Source organism: Ixodes scapularis, unplaced genomic scaffold (genome assembly GCF_016920785.2).
Source record: "Ixodes scapularis isolate PalLabHiFi unplaced genomic scaffold, ASM1692078v2 PGA_scaffold2__306_contigs__length_199485367, whole genome shotgun sequence".
Classification (NCBI taxonomy): Eukaryota; Metazoa; Arthropoda; class Arachnida; order Ixodida; family Ixodidae; genus Ixodes; species Ixodes scapularis.
In genome coordinates this window covers 104,713,908-104,730,475 of record NW_024609857.1, presented here as the reverse complement: position 1 = coordinate 104,730,475, position 16,568 = coordinate 104,713,908, and positions in this window count along the sequence as shown.

The following is a 16,568-nucleotide window of genomic DNA, read 5'->3' as shown; positions in this document are numbered from 1 at the left end:
CTCCCCGGGGAGGTGAAAAGTCTACGCCGCTGCACTTGACGTCAGCTTTGCATGAAAGTGTGCGTCCCATATTCGTAACGTCTCGATTTTAACCTTTAAAATGCCGGTTTCTGGTGTTATGAAACACACGGATGTTTAAGAAGATGGGAAGAGTCAGGAATGTCGGATATGCAACGTCGAGCCTGATAGTTGTGTTTAGTTTCATGCAGATAGATGAAAACCTCGAAATAACGCTAATGAAAACGCAATATAATTTTCTTTGGCCACAAACTACTTGTGAGCCGAAAAGATGATTGTTATAATTGCGAGGAGTGCTTTAAAGTAATTGTTAGTCAATGTTTCAACTACCTCGTTGCATCACTGGAGAAGTCAAATGAAAATAACGTCATCCGGAATGTACCGGACCATTTTTCACTTGCGCAGTGGACTGCGTAAATTACTGGTCGATCTTGTTCTTGAGGCAGAAATTATAGAAGAGAACCACACTCGCAAAAGCTCACAAACGCACAGTTACTGTGTTGCCTACTCCGTACCTCGCCTTAATCGCTGGTTGTACTACACTGTACGTTAGTAACCGCACGACCAAACGGTGTCCTTTTGCAATCCATGGCCCCGTCGCGTTCTCGCGCGTGCTCAGACGTTTGCCGAATTTTCGCCAAACTTTCCTTCAAAAGTTCGGCATGTGCCGAACTTTGCTGAAACTGAAGTTCGGCAGATTCGGTCCATCACTATAAAGAGGGTGCAAGAGTGCTATCGGAAACCCGCGTCAACTGCATGTGTCCAAAGAAAATAATATTCTATACGTTTTTGGGGAACACGTAATAAAAAAAATTAAACGAAGACGCTTAGGACTGCAAGCATTCGTACAAGCAGCGCGCCACGTATTCCTTCTTCACACGGCGGTCCGGCGCTGACATCATGCTCCCCCACTGCGCAGGCGCGGTGTCCGCGCCAGCTCCGTGGCTTCCGCGGCGAAGCATCTGCGTTGCTCTGCTTTTGGTCAATGGGACTTTAGGTGTCATCTCGCTAAGCCAATTTAGGTGCCGATTTTCGCTGCTACAGACAACGTCGGCTTCGCTCCATGGGACAGTTAATGCTTTCGCGTTAAAATGTAGCTAAGATAGCTGAGTTTGGCACACTATATTTAGGATTCTGCGTTTTCGGAGTTTAATTTAAAAATAAATAAAAAAAGATTTTTTTTTTTTTTTAAGTTAGGAGTTTTTTGGGGTTGTTGTTGTTGTTGAGTGTTGTTACACACGGGAAGAGGGGATGCATGCACGTAATGTTAGCCTCCTTGGGCAGGGGCAAGACTCGCACAGGCGGGGAAAGAGGGTGAGAAAAGAAGAGAAGAGGGGTTAAAGGGTGATTTGGTCGCCAATCTCCGGATGAGTAGGGTCGAATCAGGAGGCTCGTTTCTTGAGGGAGAGGGGACACTGCAGAACTGTCTTCTGGTACGGAGATCACAAATTAGTCGATGACAGTTGAGATGAGAAGGCGTGGCTGGTCTAGGTGGCGGGCTGGTGGGCTAGAGGCGCGTTGCAAGTCCAGTGGCTTGGAGGTACTCAAGAAGAGATTTATAAACAAGTTCTCTTCTTCGTCGACCTCCGGTAGAAAAAAGGATTTCGTTCTTTTGAGTCACAGTTGTGCTGGCACTTAGGATGGTGGTAAAAAAGGACCGTCGAGCTTGATCGTAGTGAGGACAATTTAGGAGGACGTGGTCAAGGTCCTCTGGGACATTGCATTTGGCACAGTTGGGTGTACTAGACCTGGAGATCTTGTGAAGTGTCGTTGATGTGTAGGCGCAGTTTGCACGGAGGCGATGGAGTAGCGTGGAATCTGATCTGGTTAGTTTTGACTCGGGGAGCGATGGAGGAGGATTCCCGCTTGCAACTTCTGTATGGGGGTGACGCATTGTGGTAATTAATTTGCACAGTCTGCGCACTTCGCAATAACGTGGGATGAAAAGACTGGGTTCTTCTTCCTTGTGTGCCCTTGAAGCAAGGGCATCGGCGCGTTCGTTGCCGGGGATACCCATATGTGACGGAATCCATTGAAAAGCCAACTGCCACCCTCGCATGCAAAGTTTTCGGGCCTTGTCGGCCACACAATGGGCCAGAAAAGGAGCTTGGTCTGAAGCTTCCAAATTGTAGAACGCACTTCGAGAGTCGGAGAAAATAACAGTCTTGCAAGGATTGAGGTTGTGAAGCGCATCTAATGCCGCTGCTAGTGCAGCCAGCTCCGCTGTCGTTGACGTGGTTGCGAAATTGAGGCGGTGTGATGCTTCGATTCCGGCATCGGGAATGACGAATGCCGCTGTAGATGTTGCGGTTGTGGGATTTGTTGACCCGTCAGTAAACACTTGGAGCCAACCATTGTACGTGCTTGTCAGTTGGTCAGCTAGAAGCGACCTTCCGACAGTGGCTGTGATAGAATTCTTCTTCGGGAAATAAGGAAGCGTTTCTTCTACAGTGTACGGCGGTTGGGTTATGAAAGGTGCCGGAGGAAAGTAATGGCTATTAGGAGGTCCAATTTGTAAATTAAATTCTTGTACACATCGACCTATCTGCGAATCAAAACGCTCTTCAATGTTGGACAGCAGTGATGTCGCAGATCGTGCTCCATACATACGAGTGATATGATTCATTGCTCTTATTCTTATGTGCATAGCTACTATTTGATCCTTGGCCTCTACGAGTGTCGCCGTATTGCCCGCGAAGCGTGGCAGTCCAAGGCACTGACGGAGGGCAACACGGTGAAAAAGTTCGAGTGTGGTCATTTGATGAGCCCTTATTGTGATGAGAGGTAGGCTCTATAACATTCTTGAGAGGACAAGGCCACGATAAAGAATCAGGAGTCCCTGAGGAGGCAGTCCAGATTTCTGGCGATGGAAGTGACGGAGCACAGTTAATAATTTAGTGCACTGCGTTACAAGTCGTTTTATCTCGGGTCTCCATGTAACGTGGTCATCTATTTCCATCCCCAAGTATCGGTACGTTGAGACTCTCTGGATCGGTATTCCTTTGATGGCTGGCGTATTTGCAACTTTGCGGTTTGGGTGTCTACCAGGGCGGTAACAGAGGAAGGCTGTTTTGCTTGTAGATAAAGTAAGTCCTAGTTCTTCTAGAGTAGAAGTCGTGCTGTCAAGAACTTTCTGAAGCCTTTTGCCGATGGTCCTTGACAGTCTGGATGGACAGACACACCAAATTCCACATCATCGGCGTATATCGTCATGTGAACTGTTGTACTGGACGTTTCTATGGAGTTTATGCATAGCGCAAGTTCTGCCATGGTAAGGTTAAACAGAAACGGGCTCAGTACACTTCCTTGGGGAACGCCTTGGGTCACCGACCGACGAGTGCTAAGACATTCGGCAACTCTTACTGTTAGGCTGCGGCCAGTGAGGAACGCGGCGATATAGTCATATGTTCTTACACCAATTCCGTACCGTGTAAGTTGACGCAGAATAGTATGGTGTGGCAGGGCATCGAAAGCTTTGCATATGTCCAAAAATATGCAGTAGACTGTTTGGTGAGTTGAACGTGCATTTTCAAGGCTCGAAACGAGATCAGCAATGGTGTCAAAGGTGCACCTCCTTCGTCGGAATCCGCAGAGTTGATCCGGCAGTGCTCCTTTGGATTCAAGCAGCCACGTAAGTCTTGAAAGTACTAGTCTTTCCATTAATTTCCCGACACAACTGGTCAGAGAAATTGGCCGGTAGGATTCAATCCGACCACCGGGTTTTCCTTGCTTTCTGATAGGAACCACTACAGAGGTGAGCCATGCTGCAGGGATTTTTGCCGTTCTCCACATGATATACTCCAGTAAGGCCTCTCTATGCGGAAAAGAAAGATTTCTCAGTGCTTGAAACGTTACGCCGTCCAGTCCCGGAGCGGTTCGACGGCGCGAGCGTCGGAGAGCAACATCAAGTTCAGTGATGGTGAAGTCAGCGTCCATTTCTGAGCAAGGATTTGTTTTCAATGGAACTGGAGGCTTGTCCCTGTATCTCTGTGGTGGCGGAATTGGGGCAGTGAACGCATCAGCAAGAAGCTCCGCGGTTTCTTGAGTAGTGCGGCCTAGGGCTAGCGCTAATCCTGCAACGGGATGCTCGGGTTGATTTTTATCTTTCAAGACTCTGACGATCCTCCATGCTCTCGAAATACCCGATGGGGAACCAAACGACTCACATAGTTGGTGCCACTGTAGGCGTTGGAGGCGCTTAGTATATCGGCGAAATTTGGCATCGATCTTGCGATGTTCAGTCCAATCATCCAGATCATGTTTTTCGAGCTCGTCGCTGCGCGCGGCGTCGAGCAGCCCTTAGGTTTAGGTACATGAGGTCGGGAACAGGCCGGATGTATGGTACTCTAATGGTTTTTGTTGACAGCTGAATGGCTCGTCCAATCATGGCTGTTGTGTCTTCTGTCGTGCTGCCAGCTAGAACAAAGTCCATGTGAGATCGGAATACATCCCAGTTGGTAACTCGAACCTCTCTGTAAGTTTTGTTTGTCTTTTTGGCAAACTTGCTGGTAATCATGATCGGTATATGATCACTGCCCCAAGAATCGGCTAGCACATTCCAATCTGCCAATATATCCGGGAACAGGAACGTCAGGTCTAATACACTGCGGCCAACTCCAGGTCTGATGAACGTTTCCGCACCGTCATTAAGGGCCTCTAAATTAAGTGAAGATGTCATACTATCAAGATCAAATCCTCTTCTTGTTTTTTGGTGGTCACCCCATATCTTGTTGTGGGCGTTGAAATTTCCACAGGGTATAAGATGGCCTCTGCTTCTCTGCTTTACATCGGAAAGCTCTCCGACATCCCATTTGCAATGTGGAGGGACATACACTGAAACGACTGTGAAGTCCACGTTTTTTGTATCTAACAGATACAGCAGCATATTCAGCAACTACTCTTCGAAATTGAAGATAGGTCTACTGGCGATTGAGGAAGGCCGGCGCGAACAAAGACTACAGATCGTGGCTTGCAGTCCTTCCTTTTTGTAGAACGTAGGGCGACAGGCGGCAGTGGATCGTTGTTAGGTTCCTGACTCGCCAGTATATCAATCCTAGTGCAGAGTAGATACCTCTGAAGATCTGGAATTCGGGGATTTAGGCTGCAAGCGTTCCACTGTAGTATTCTTGGAATTTCGGGTTTATCGTTTGTACGTTTCTTAAAGCTGTGACTTTGAGCCGAGGCCATCCGCTCCTAGCGGTGGAAGGGTCCTACTTTCAAAAAGGATTCCATTGCAAGCAGGGCTTGTACTTCCGGTAGGTTGTCTGAATCAGGGATCGCTTTGATGATGGCCCTTAGCGCAGCAAAAAGCATTGGAATAAGGACGCTACCAAGGTCACCAGCCTGTTCTTGTCGTTTGCGCCTTGGCGCTGATGATACCGACGTAGGTTGTCGGATGGTCGTCTGAGTGGTAGGGGCTGATTTCAGTAATTGCATAGTTGATGGAATTCCTCTGGCTGTCTCAGGTGCGTCTTCATGTGGCCGACGTTCTCTGTGTTTTTCTTTCACTCCATTCGTCGTCGTCTTCAATGCGTCACTGTAAGTTGGCTTTTGGGCTCGCTTATCCGTTGGAACCGGGACAGGCAAGGGGACGCGCACAACTTCAGGGTTTAAGGTGGCCGCAAGCCCAAGATTTTCCTTGCCATTTAAGACGTCCTGTCTTCGGATAAACGAGGCAGTCTTTCTGGGTTAACACCCAGAGAAGGTAGCGGCATGCTGGTTACCGCAGTTTGCGCACTTGGGATCTTGCCGATTGGTGCAAGTCTTGTGGTGGTGCGGACCTGCGCACACTTTGCAGCGCCGTGGTCTACGGCAGTATTGCGCAATGTGTCCGTACCTTTGGCAATGATAGCACTGCACTGGAAGGACCAAAATACTCGTCAACAGTGTGACTTGTGAAGCCTAAGAGAACGCGTGTAGGCATTGGTTGGTCTGGGCGGAAGTGGAGGAGCACGCTTTCATTCTTGCGGTGTTCCACGTTGCCGTCCGCTTGTCTTCTATACGAAATTTGCCGTTGAACAGAAATAACTCCAATATTTTAAAAATAGTCTAATAGTTCTCCGTCGGTATACTCGATCGGTACTCGTTTGATCTTTCCCAGATTCCGTGAGTAGGAGTGGGGTACACTTATCGCCACTTCAATAGAGCAAAGGGTCGATATGGCTAGTAATCTGTTGGCTGCTTGCAGAGATGTAACACTCACGAAAAGGCTCCCGTCTTTGTTCATCCTATGTGAGAGTAGCTTCTCCTGTGCAACATCAATGATCTCTTTGGCCACTTCGTTAGGATTCACCCTCCACAAGGATGCATTGGAACTGTTGGGTTTGAAAACCACTGGAATGCCCGCAGGGCGGTTTTTCTTGTAGTGGACTGGGGTAAAGGGCCGATTATCTTCGTCGGCTTCCAGAACTTGCATCGGATCTTCTGGAGACTCGTCTTCATTGGAATGTAAGATAGCACCTTGAACGGAATATGTAGAGGTCTTGTCATCATCATAGTCGTGATATGAGTCTGGGTCTGTACATCGTGTTTTAATGGGAGCTTTCTTGAGGTCACCGGGGATAAGGGTCGATGGTGGGGTGGCGGTACATTGAGGTGGAGACTTGCCGTGTGATGGTCCAGGATCCCCTCTTTCGGGTGTTTCAGCTGGTGGCGGTTGGTCCATTGCCCAGGTCGTCGGTCCGGTGTTTACAGGGAAAGGGCGACCATGCGCCGCGTCGGGGACCTCGCCGGTTGACGCCAATAAGAAAATCTGACTGAATATTATCACGAAACTTTGAAAAATCCTATTTTTCCAAAAGAGCAGAAAGAATGGCGTTGATTGCCTGAAAACGTCGTCGTCTTCCCAGCTTTTTGGGGCATTTGTTTATAATGCTCGAAATTCGAAATTAGATACGTTTTATGGATATATGGACAAAAAAAAAAAAAAACCAGATAAAGTAACCGCACGGTCAGTTTAGTTACCATAGTTCCATAGTGCTTACAAGGTACTATGGAACTATAATAGATATGAAGTCGTTAAGGGTGTATGGAAGGGAGTCATGGTGCCAGGACTGTCATTTGGGAATGTGATATTGTGTATGAGCTCAGAAACCCAGGCAGGTTTAGAGATACAGCAAAGGAGTGTGGGTAGGTTGGCATTGGGGGCACATGGGAATACACCAAATGAGGGAGTATAAGGGGATATGGGTTGGGCATCTTTCCAGAGTAGAGAAGCGATCAGTAAAGTAAAATTTGAACAAAGACTAGCTGAAATTGAGGATACATGGTGGGCAGCGAAAGTGTACAAGTATCTATATATAAAAAAGTCTAAGCACGAAGTGGACAAACCGAACCCGCAAGCTGAGATCTAAATACATGCAACGAGATGGGACCAATTAGAGTATATCAGTAGAAAAGGGAGTAAAGGAAACACAGAGGAAATAGCGGGAAGAGAGAATGCAGGGGAAATCAGCTTTGACAATATACAGGGAACAAAGACAAGACATAAAGAAGGAACAGTTGTATTTTAATTCATTGGGGAGCTCATTACTGTCTGAAGCTAGAATGGGGGTGCTAAGAACTAAAACATATAGGGCTAAATAAATTCCAGGAAATTGACACGCTATGCAAAATATGCAACCACGAAAGGGAAACTGTAGGACATGTAACTTTAAGGTGCACGGGGCTTCGTCCCATGTTCTTGGGAAGGGAGGGGGGATGACTACGGATTTGGAGGGGGCACTGGGATTCGCAGACATGATGGACGAAGATAGGGAAAAAATTGCGGTGACTAAGAGGAGATTGGAAGATTGGTGGAAATGATCTCGGGAGGAGCAAAAAAAAAAGATAAATATAAGCAATGGAAGCACTTTAAAAATGGGGGGAGGGGGTTGTGTTATACCAAATTCTATACAAATTAAAAAAAATGTATGACGAAATGTTAGGTTAGGTCGTGCAAGCTGCCGCCCGTTACGAAGGGTATAACCATTACCATCCATCCATCCATCCAGTATCTAGAGAGATACACGAGACGTTTGAGATTAAAGCCAAAGGCACGAGGTCTACAAGCGACACATGCATAACCTTATCGGCAAAAGCATATGAATTTCTTGATAGGGGCCACTCCGGTTGTAGTCATGACTGATGTTTTTCATGGCTCTATAAGGAATTGTTTTTTTAATAAATGTTAGTTGCTAGTGCGCCATTGTTTACGTAAACTTCTTGTCCCTGCCTATTTTTTTGGCGCTTTTCTACGAACATGAACACACTGACCCAAATTGCCAGATTAATTCAACTGACTGAACTTGGAATCTCTGTCGCCAACGACGATGACAAAGGAACGTGCGCAAAGGTTCAGTCTGCAATCAAAGGAGATCACAGGAGTGCGAGTTAATGTATTAGAAAGAAATCCGGGAGGATTGTCTCCGCTTGAACTATTCAACGTTGGTTCGGCCATTGTCGTGAGGAGGACGCCTGCCTTTTCTGATAATGGTTCAGAGGACACTTTTCTAATCCTTTGGAAAGGGACAAGTGGAACGAACGAACTTGAAAATAAAAAAAAAAGGTGGACGAAGAAAGTGTCCTTGAGTCCCAAAAGAAGTTTCTTTTTCTTTTTTTCTTTGTAGTTAAGTTTTTGAATATGGAGTTCTTCGAATAAATCTGAATACAAAATATATTTATCGGCGAGTGTTTTTTTCGGATTTTATCTAATTTATCCGAAACTATAATAAAGGGAAGCTGAAGCGGTTCAGGATCACTAATATCGAAGTTATCGTTTCTGGTGCACGGAGGCTGCGGACAATCAGTTTAAAAAAATAGCCCTGGAGCCCCTCTTTCCCGTAGAGTTACGTCATATAAGGAGTTTTAGGAATCTCCGCTCTCGTGCATCTCCAGCGCCTATCAAAACTATGCACGCGGACTTTTGCTATTTTCAGAACTGTCAGAAAAAGACGTCACGACCGCTGCCAGTGCGGGGAAATATACACCATTCCAACAGGGAGTATTCACTGGACGCCATATTTGAGGGTGATGTTTAGAGCGCATGCTCGGAACGAGTTTACGTTAATAAGCTGATAAGACCTGCAATCTTGGTGGTGTGGAATGCATGTGGCGAAAGAACTGTGGAAGCACGCCGTCAGCACGCGCTCAGCAGTCGCGCACACAACTATATTTACGAGTCCAGCCTGCGATCTCCACAGCTTAGCACGCGCATCATCGTCGCTTCGGAAAGCGAGCAAATCATGCGCCGTACGCATGAGCACTGAAAATGAAGCCGGAGGAACCCTTTTCTTGGAAAGAGTTTGCAATTGCACGCGCTGTCCACACGAGCAACACGCGCTTGGCGGCTGAGAGATCCTAGCATGACGTAACGACTCGTCAGTGGTTTTTCGTGTTTTCTCGCTCTTAGTTACATCTTCGGGAAAACCAAACGAGATATTCAAATTCACGGGATAAAATTGCAATAAAATTCTCTTTCGAAGAATCTCTTTAGTTTCTGTTTAAAAGTATACCACGGTGTTAACTCTTTTCGTACGGGGGTACAAGACTACAGACGATGGTTTCGTATTCAGAAGAAATGCACCTAGCAATGTACCTATTGTAAGTCCTACGGAAGACGACGTTGCACTTCCTCTCCCTAAAATAAACGTCTGAGTCACTACATAGGGGTTTCACACGAGTGAACAAAACCACAGTTTTGATAAAACAGGAGCACAAAATATAAGATGAGTGCAAACATATCTAAAATTTACTTAATTCGCAAAATTTCAGCGATTAAGGCGCAAAGAGTAGACCGTGCGAACAGAGTTAATCGTGAACACCAGAATGGCGTTCTCACACATTTACCTCACACAGGTGGTACCCTTGTACAAATAGACAAAACGAAAATCAACACCGCCGTAAAAAAAAATAATTGTGGATGTTTATTTATTGACTCATACAATCAAACGCAGAGAATTCGCCGTGACTTTGCGCTTTTAGTTTGTGTGTATGCGCTTATGTGTTCTAGGATTTGTAAGCGCTCGAACCTAAATCTTGAATATATAAGAACGAAATAATATGCATATTGTTTTTTTTCATTCCGTGATAGCAGGTTTCGTGCTAAAGAGGATCGATAATAAATGGGAGTACCAGCAGACAAACTAAAAACAAAGGCGGTTTAAATAGTATGTTAGAGTCCTAATCCAGATAAGTTCAGTTTTATATACCTCCAAGCAGGGTCGTAACCAGGGGGGGGGGGGGGGGGGGGGTAGGGGGTTCTGACCCCACCCGAAATTTTTTTCTGGGTACGGCCCTGGTCGGTGCACTTGCAGCCAGCCGATTTTTATCTCCACCTCTGCGCACGCGCAGTGGCACCGGTCGGCTACCGGGTACCAAACCGGGACCGGTTCTTCGGTTTGCTATAACTCTCCATTATATGCCAACGATGCACATGATTCATAGGCGAAAATAAGAGAATAGACATTTTCAAAATGGCCGCCGTTGTCCCCGAAACCCCCCCCCCCCCCCCCCCCCCCCCCCCCCGAAATTTTTTTCTGGGTACGGCCCTGCCTCCAAGGTAACCCTTTAAAGTAGAATAAAGCATAATGCACGCTGATTACCTAAGTAGTTGTCATTATTTTTCTGACAGACATGTTTTTTATAGCATTTTTCATAAAATTCGCATACATTTAGGCGTTTTGCGAACGACAAGAATATCATCCGCGGTTTCGCATCGCCGGCCCTAGGCTTGCTGCACATAGAGTTATTACAATAAACTCTAGAGGCTCAGCTGGCGCTAGTGTGCTGTTGCATTTTGAAGCAGACAGTAACCAGTCTAAAAATGACATCCGGTAATGCATTCCTATGGGAAAACGCAAATGCGTTTTCTCTTCGCGCTTGATTATAAGAGCAAATATTGCTTAGTGTTGTGACAGTATAAAAAGTTTGGAACGTTTTACAATCGGATGTACACAAATATGTGTCAGAAAGAGCGTTTTTCTTTAGGATTCATGGCGTCAAACACTGCGCTAAAATAGCCCAATACACATGCATAATTCATGTTGACGTTGCAGACTGCTATTATAGGGCACGCATTTATGCATACAGTCAATGCTATGAAGCACGCAGAGTGAATCAGCTTGACAAAACATTAAAAGGATGGTAATATATGCCAAATTAAACAACCAAGACACGCGATAAGAACGAAGCATGGAGTTATGGAACGAAGAACACGTACTTGATTAGTAACAAACTGTGCACGAATAACCGTTTATAGCTTGTATTCATTGATTGATAGCTTGTATTGACACTTAATGCTGTACAACATAGATCCGGCACCCAATTGTTGCTAATTTAAACGTCGCACAGTAACAAAAAACAAAAAAAAGCAAACTCATTAACTAAATAAATTACACTTTTATAATGTGAATAAAGCTACATAGTACCCGTTACGAGTAAAGAAACTACGCTGATTTCTATTATTCCCTGGCGAAGAGAAAAATATCACGGACGTTTTTCATAGGAATACACAGGAAGGCTGGAAAAGTAGACTGCTTGCTGTCAGCTTCAATTTACAACCGGAAGTTTCGTAGACACTAGCGCCAGCTGAGCCTCTAGCGTTTATTGTAATAACTCCATGGTGCTGCACATCTGTAACTTTAGCGCAGCTCTGCGCTTTCCACGTGCGCCAAGGGGTACTAAAATTGACCGAGTTGGGCGTTTTCCATGACGCTGAAAAACTTTTTGATCTGAAACATATGTTTATTTTTACTACTTAACAAGTGAATTGGTAAATTTTAGGTAATTATTTTGCTAATTACTTAGTACACTGCTCCAATCCCTGATGTCTGCCGTAGCTAGCAGACTGTTCTCGAAAATATATTCTTTTTTCCCCAAACACCATAGTTTTAGGAATTTTTTAAAGTCGTCGCAGAAACGCCTGGTATATTCGAGTTTGCTTTCTTGTTTACTATGGAATACACTGGATTGTTCTACGATTTCAATTTGATCAAACTTTCCGTATTGTAATATAAGGATGTACGGTACTACTCAGACTTCATATAGAGTGAGTAAAATTGTATAACTGATTTATTATTACGGTTGACCAAGGTGTATAAAACGCACTGCTGCATATACGTGTAAGAAAGTTATGCATCAGAGTATTGTACGCTCTATTACAATTGAAACCCGTGTGGGCATTTTGTTTTATCTTTCTTAATTGACAAGAATACAGAAAACGATGGGTTCCGGCGAACAAAATTGGGGTGGGAAAAAAAGTCAGGATGATTTGGATGATTTAGATCACGATTCAAATCCCACGAATTTGTCTAAGATAATTTAAATAGCACCTACCCTCAAAAACACACCGATACCATTTTTTTAACGTTAGCAGACTAATTATTTGTTCTTTCCAATGAAAATACATATTTTTTAGTTAAATCTTATCATCATCACCATTATCATCATCATCATCATTCATCGAGCTAAAAAGAGCTATTTCATACTGCAGTCAAGATTAAAATAAGCCTTCCCTTCCGTAAAACAAAAAAAAAAAAATATATATATATATATATATATATATATAAAAAATTGCAGGGTTTTATTTTTGTTTTGTTTATTTTTCCCTCGTTTCCGTATCGATAAAAATAACAGAATGCATGCTGCAAGTGAAAAGAAAAATAAACTTCTGCGACGAAGCATGCGCTGGCAAGGAGTCTCAGTGGTTTAATACTTCAATGATGCTTTCTAGCGTGCGGCGTGAGTATGATTTTGACTAAAATAGTTGTCAGCCGGAATCGGAATAAATCACTCCACCGACTGGCATATTCTCAGGATGCAAGTGCGTTGTTCTGTCTGAGCGTTCAGGCCCGTTTAGACACTTGCATTTGGTCACGACCGACCGGGACAAGATCGGCTTTTAAGCCTCTTGGGATGGCTTAGGACCGGCTGTGCTACGGCGGAGCCGGTCGTAAGTTGTCTCAAAAAGCTTCAAAACCATTTCTAGCCTCTCCGGTCCTAAGAAGTCACAGGTGTGTGAACGGGCCTTTTGTGTGGCATTGTTTATTCTGAGACTCCAGTAAGATGATAACAGTTTACGGAAGACTGCAAATTTATCGCAAGTGGCTCACACTTTTATGCGTTCCGCTAATGAGGCAATCGAAACTCGTACCCCAACATTTGTATCAGATATATGATTCCTTTAGCTTTAAAGCAAAAGTATGGTATACTATATTTACCATCAAACAAATTCCCATGAAATTTACTTGACGGCGTAATTAAATTTAGAAGAAATTACTGTACCTGCAAAGTTATTTCAAGGCCGGGACGCATCGAAATTAACTTTAATTAAATATATCATAAAAAAAATGTTAACTAAAAGCAACATTGATTTAAAAGTGATTTAAATGATTTAAATAAAATAAATCTTGTGTTCGCAAGACTCATGTCTCAGACGAACATTAGCCATGCGAACATGAACTAGGATCTTGCTCCGAGTAAGACGTGTACTGTCGCAAATATTAACGTTAAAACTACTTGTAAGTAGTTTAGTGGCCATTGTATGCAATTTCGGACTCATAAATGTACAGCGTGAAGCAAAGGGAACGATGGCTCTTTGAAGGGACCGGATAAATCGGTTTGTGAACGTATCGAGCTAAGACTTTGCACAGAGGTTGCTGAAGAACATGCATTAAAGGAGCTGTGCAACGATATTCAATTAGAATGTTTTTCTCTCTACACGAGCTTACTGGCACACCTGGGACTCAAGGATACTCGCACGCAACGCCATTGGCCAAGAAACGCCTTGGTTGCGGTGTAATTTCAAGGACAAAAGCGATGATTTTCATTCAATCTCTCCTTTGCAAAATTTGATGACGTAACTCGGGGATCGCAGTACACCCAAGTGACGATATTTGAATGCGGTTCATGGATTGGACCCGAGCATTGCGTGGGCACTCGACTTGGGCTCGTGACAATTGCTAGCTCGAGAAGTATTCGGGTTGTGACCCGTGTCCAATCGCTGCAACGACGACAACAGCCGAGCCATGACAATGTCTGGAACTCAGCGCGTGTCCTGCGCTTTGCCAACCCCAGCGCGTGGCTATGATCAACACTGGCGGCATATAATCGGCTCCAGATCACGTGGCCGCTTGTTCTGGCTGCGAGTTGAGGGGGTGAACGCTGCTCGTTTTTCTTAAATTTTTTCTGGAACTTCTATTGCGTGGGGTGAAAAACGAACGCGTGTTTCATAGGTCATTAACGTTAGGGATCCGTTTTAAGCGGTATTTGTGCACAGTACAAAAATTGTTGCATCGCTCCTTTAAGAATGTAAAGATTTTACTGAACAAAGTTGTCTGAGTAAAAAACTCGAAATTAAAAACTTATAAAACAAAATTGGTTGTGGGTATGTTTATACAGCCTTGAAGTTAGTCTGTCTTCAACGAGCGACTTGTCTGTCAGCTGTAGAGGAGCAATTTAGCCAGTGCAGTACAACCGCTAGCCTGGGGGTCTTTACCTTCCACCACGCCATAGTGATACACAACCGCACGCCGGTACGATGCTCATCCGGATCGAAACGGGCAGAAACTAAGATTAAAAAAAAGAAAGGAAGAAAACCTTGAAATACCAATTTACGGCGACCATGTGTTAACCAAAGGCGTCTGATTGGCGCAACGACCGATGTACGTCAGCAATGCTGCCCGCGTCAACGAAAACAAATAATAATAAAAAAAAAAATTGAAAAAAAGGGGGGGGGGGGGGGAGAGGGGTGAAGGATCTGAGTACTCTGAGTACCGGATTTTTCTGAGTCAGCTTCGGTGATGACACCACTATTTTCGGCGGATTGTTTTTGCGGTTTTTCTCCGCGTTGAGGCGCGCCTTACCCAGCGTAGAATCGTAGGGGAGCCCGAATGTGATGTCTTACGCGGTACCACTCGCGCATCAAAAGACAAAGACTGGGCTTGCCTGCTCCGGGGAAAAGCGCTGTCCTACGGATTCCCAGGTGGTGGGTTCGAATCTCGGCCGGGGTGCCCGCAATTTGACGCAGGCGTACTGCGGTGAAGGCGCCGTGTAACCGAGCTTTTGGTTGCACGTCAGAAGATCCCCAGGCGGTCAAAATAAGTCCCCAGTTTTCCGCTGGGGCGTGTCGAATGCCCTTCGTTGGTTTGACACGTACAACCACTAAATTCGACTTTGATTTGGCTTGTCTGCCTGAGCTCGTGATCTGAGCGCTGCGAGAAGTTTCGGTATCGCCGACTGGTGAAATAGTCTCACAACCCAGAGTGAGGATACTTTAACTTCCTCTGCTGGTGCAAGCACGTGCAATGCCAGGATTCTGTGCCTTATAAAAGTTAAATCATAACCGTGTGGGTAGCACGTATACAGCCCATAGTGAGGAAAGCGGAAGCGCCCTAGCGAGCTTCTCACAGCGAATAGAACTGCAAGCTACCCGTGGTCTCAAGCCAATCGCTGATGCCCCTGAAAATACACCGACGAGTATTAGGATGATAATGCAATTAATGCAAAGGTGCAAGCGAGATGGACAAGAATAACGGTAATAATCCCCGGAGAAGGAAAACAAGGGAAACAAAGGACAAACACAAGTTTCCAAATCGGGCTGTAGTGCCTTCCTTCACTACGCGGATACCACACTGGCGACAATAATTCAAGAGCTTACGACGCCTGAAACCTCCGACCACAAGCCATGTTTACTCAAGGCAAAACGGAAGCCCCTTCAGGCAAGTCATGAACATCGTGGATTGAACGACTCGGCTTCTACTTCGTGGCGAATGGCGTTAGTGCCATGGACAGAAGCAAGCGGTCCAACTCACGCTATGAGGTCCCGGAACTTACGAGATCGTATAAACGTTGGTGGCACCCAGGGGAACCGGGAATGTCGAGTTCGAAGAACTCGTGGCGATTCTCGGCGCTCACTTCTATCCTCGACTTTCAGAGCTCTATAGCCGGCACTAGTTTCGGCGGCGAGACCAACTACCGGACGAGCCGATCAACACCTACGTTGCGGCACGGCCGGTGACTGCAATTTCGGTATCCTGGCTTCCGCAACTACCCGTGTGACATCGACGACGGCGAAACAACCGGCATCGCGGCAACCAGCGTCGCAACAGGCATCCAGTGCAGCGGCTTCGGCGGGACAACCAGCAATGCCACGACAAGACACCAAACTACCGTTGGACGTGATGTTGCGTGACAGGTTTGTTTGCGGCATCCGCGACGAGCCTCTACAGTTACGCCTGTTCGCAGCAAATTGCTTAACGTTCCCAAGCTCCTTGGATATCTCCATCCGAGCAGGGAGCGTCTCAAAACAACAACAAATCATAAAAAGCAAGAAGGACCTCCCGATCAACAAGACTGTGGCAACAAACAAAGGTGCTGCTCCACGCAAGTAACGTCAGCGCTATCGATGCACAGGTCAGCATGACCCACTGGGATTTTAATTCAAGAATACAGAGTGTCGCTACTATAAAAAATTATGGACTCATCAAAAAGGCATGCATTGCAAAGAAAAAATAACAAGGCAAAACAGGCTATAGGAAAGCTAACCACAATGTAGCAGCGGCTGAAGTGGTGCA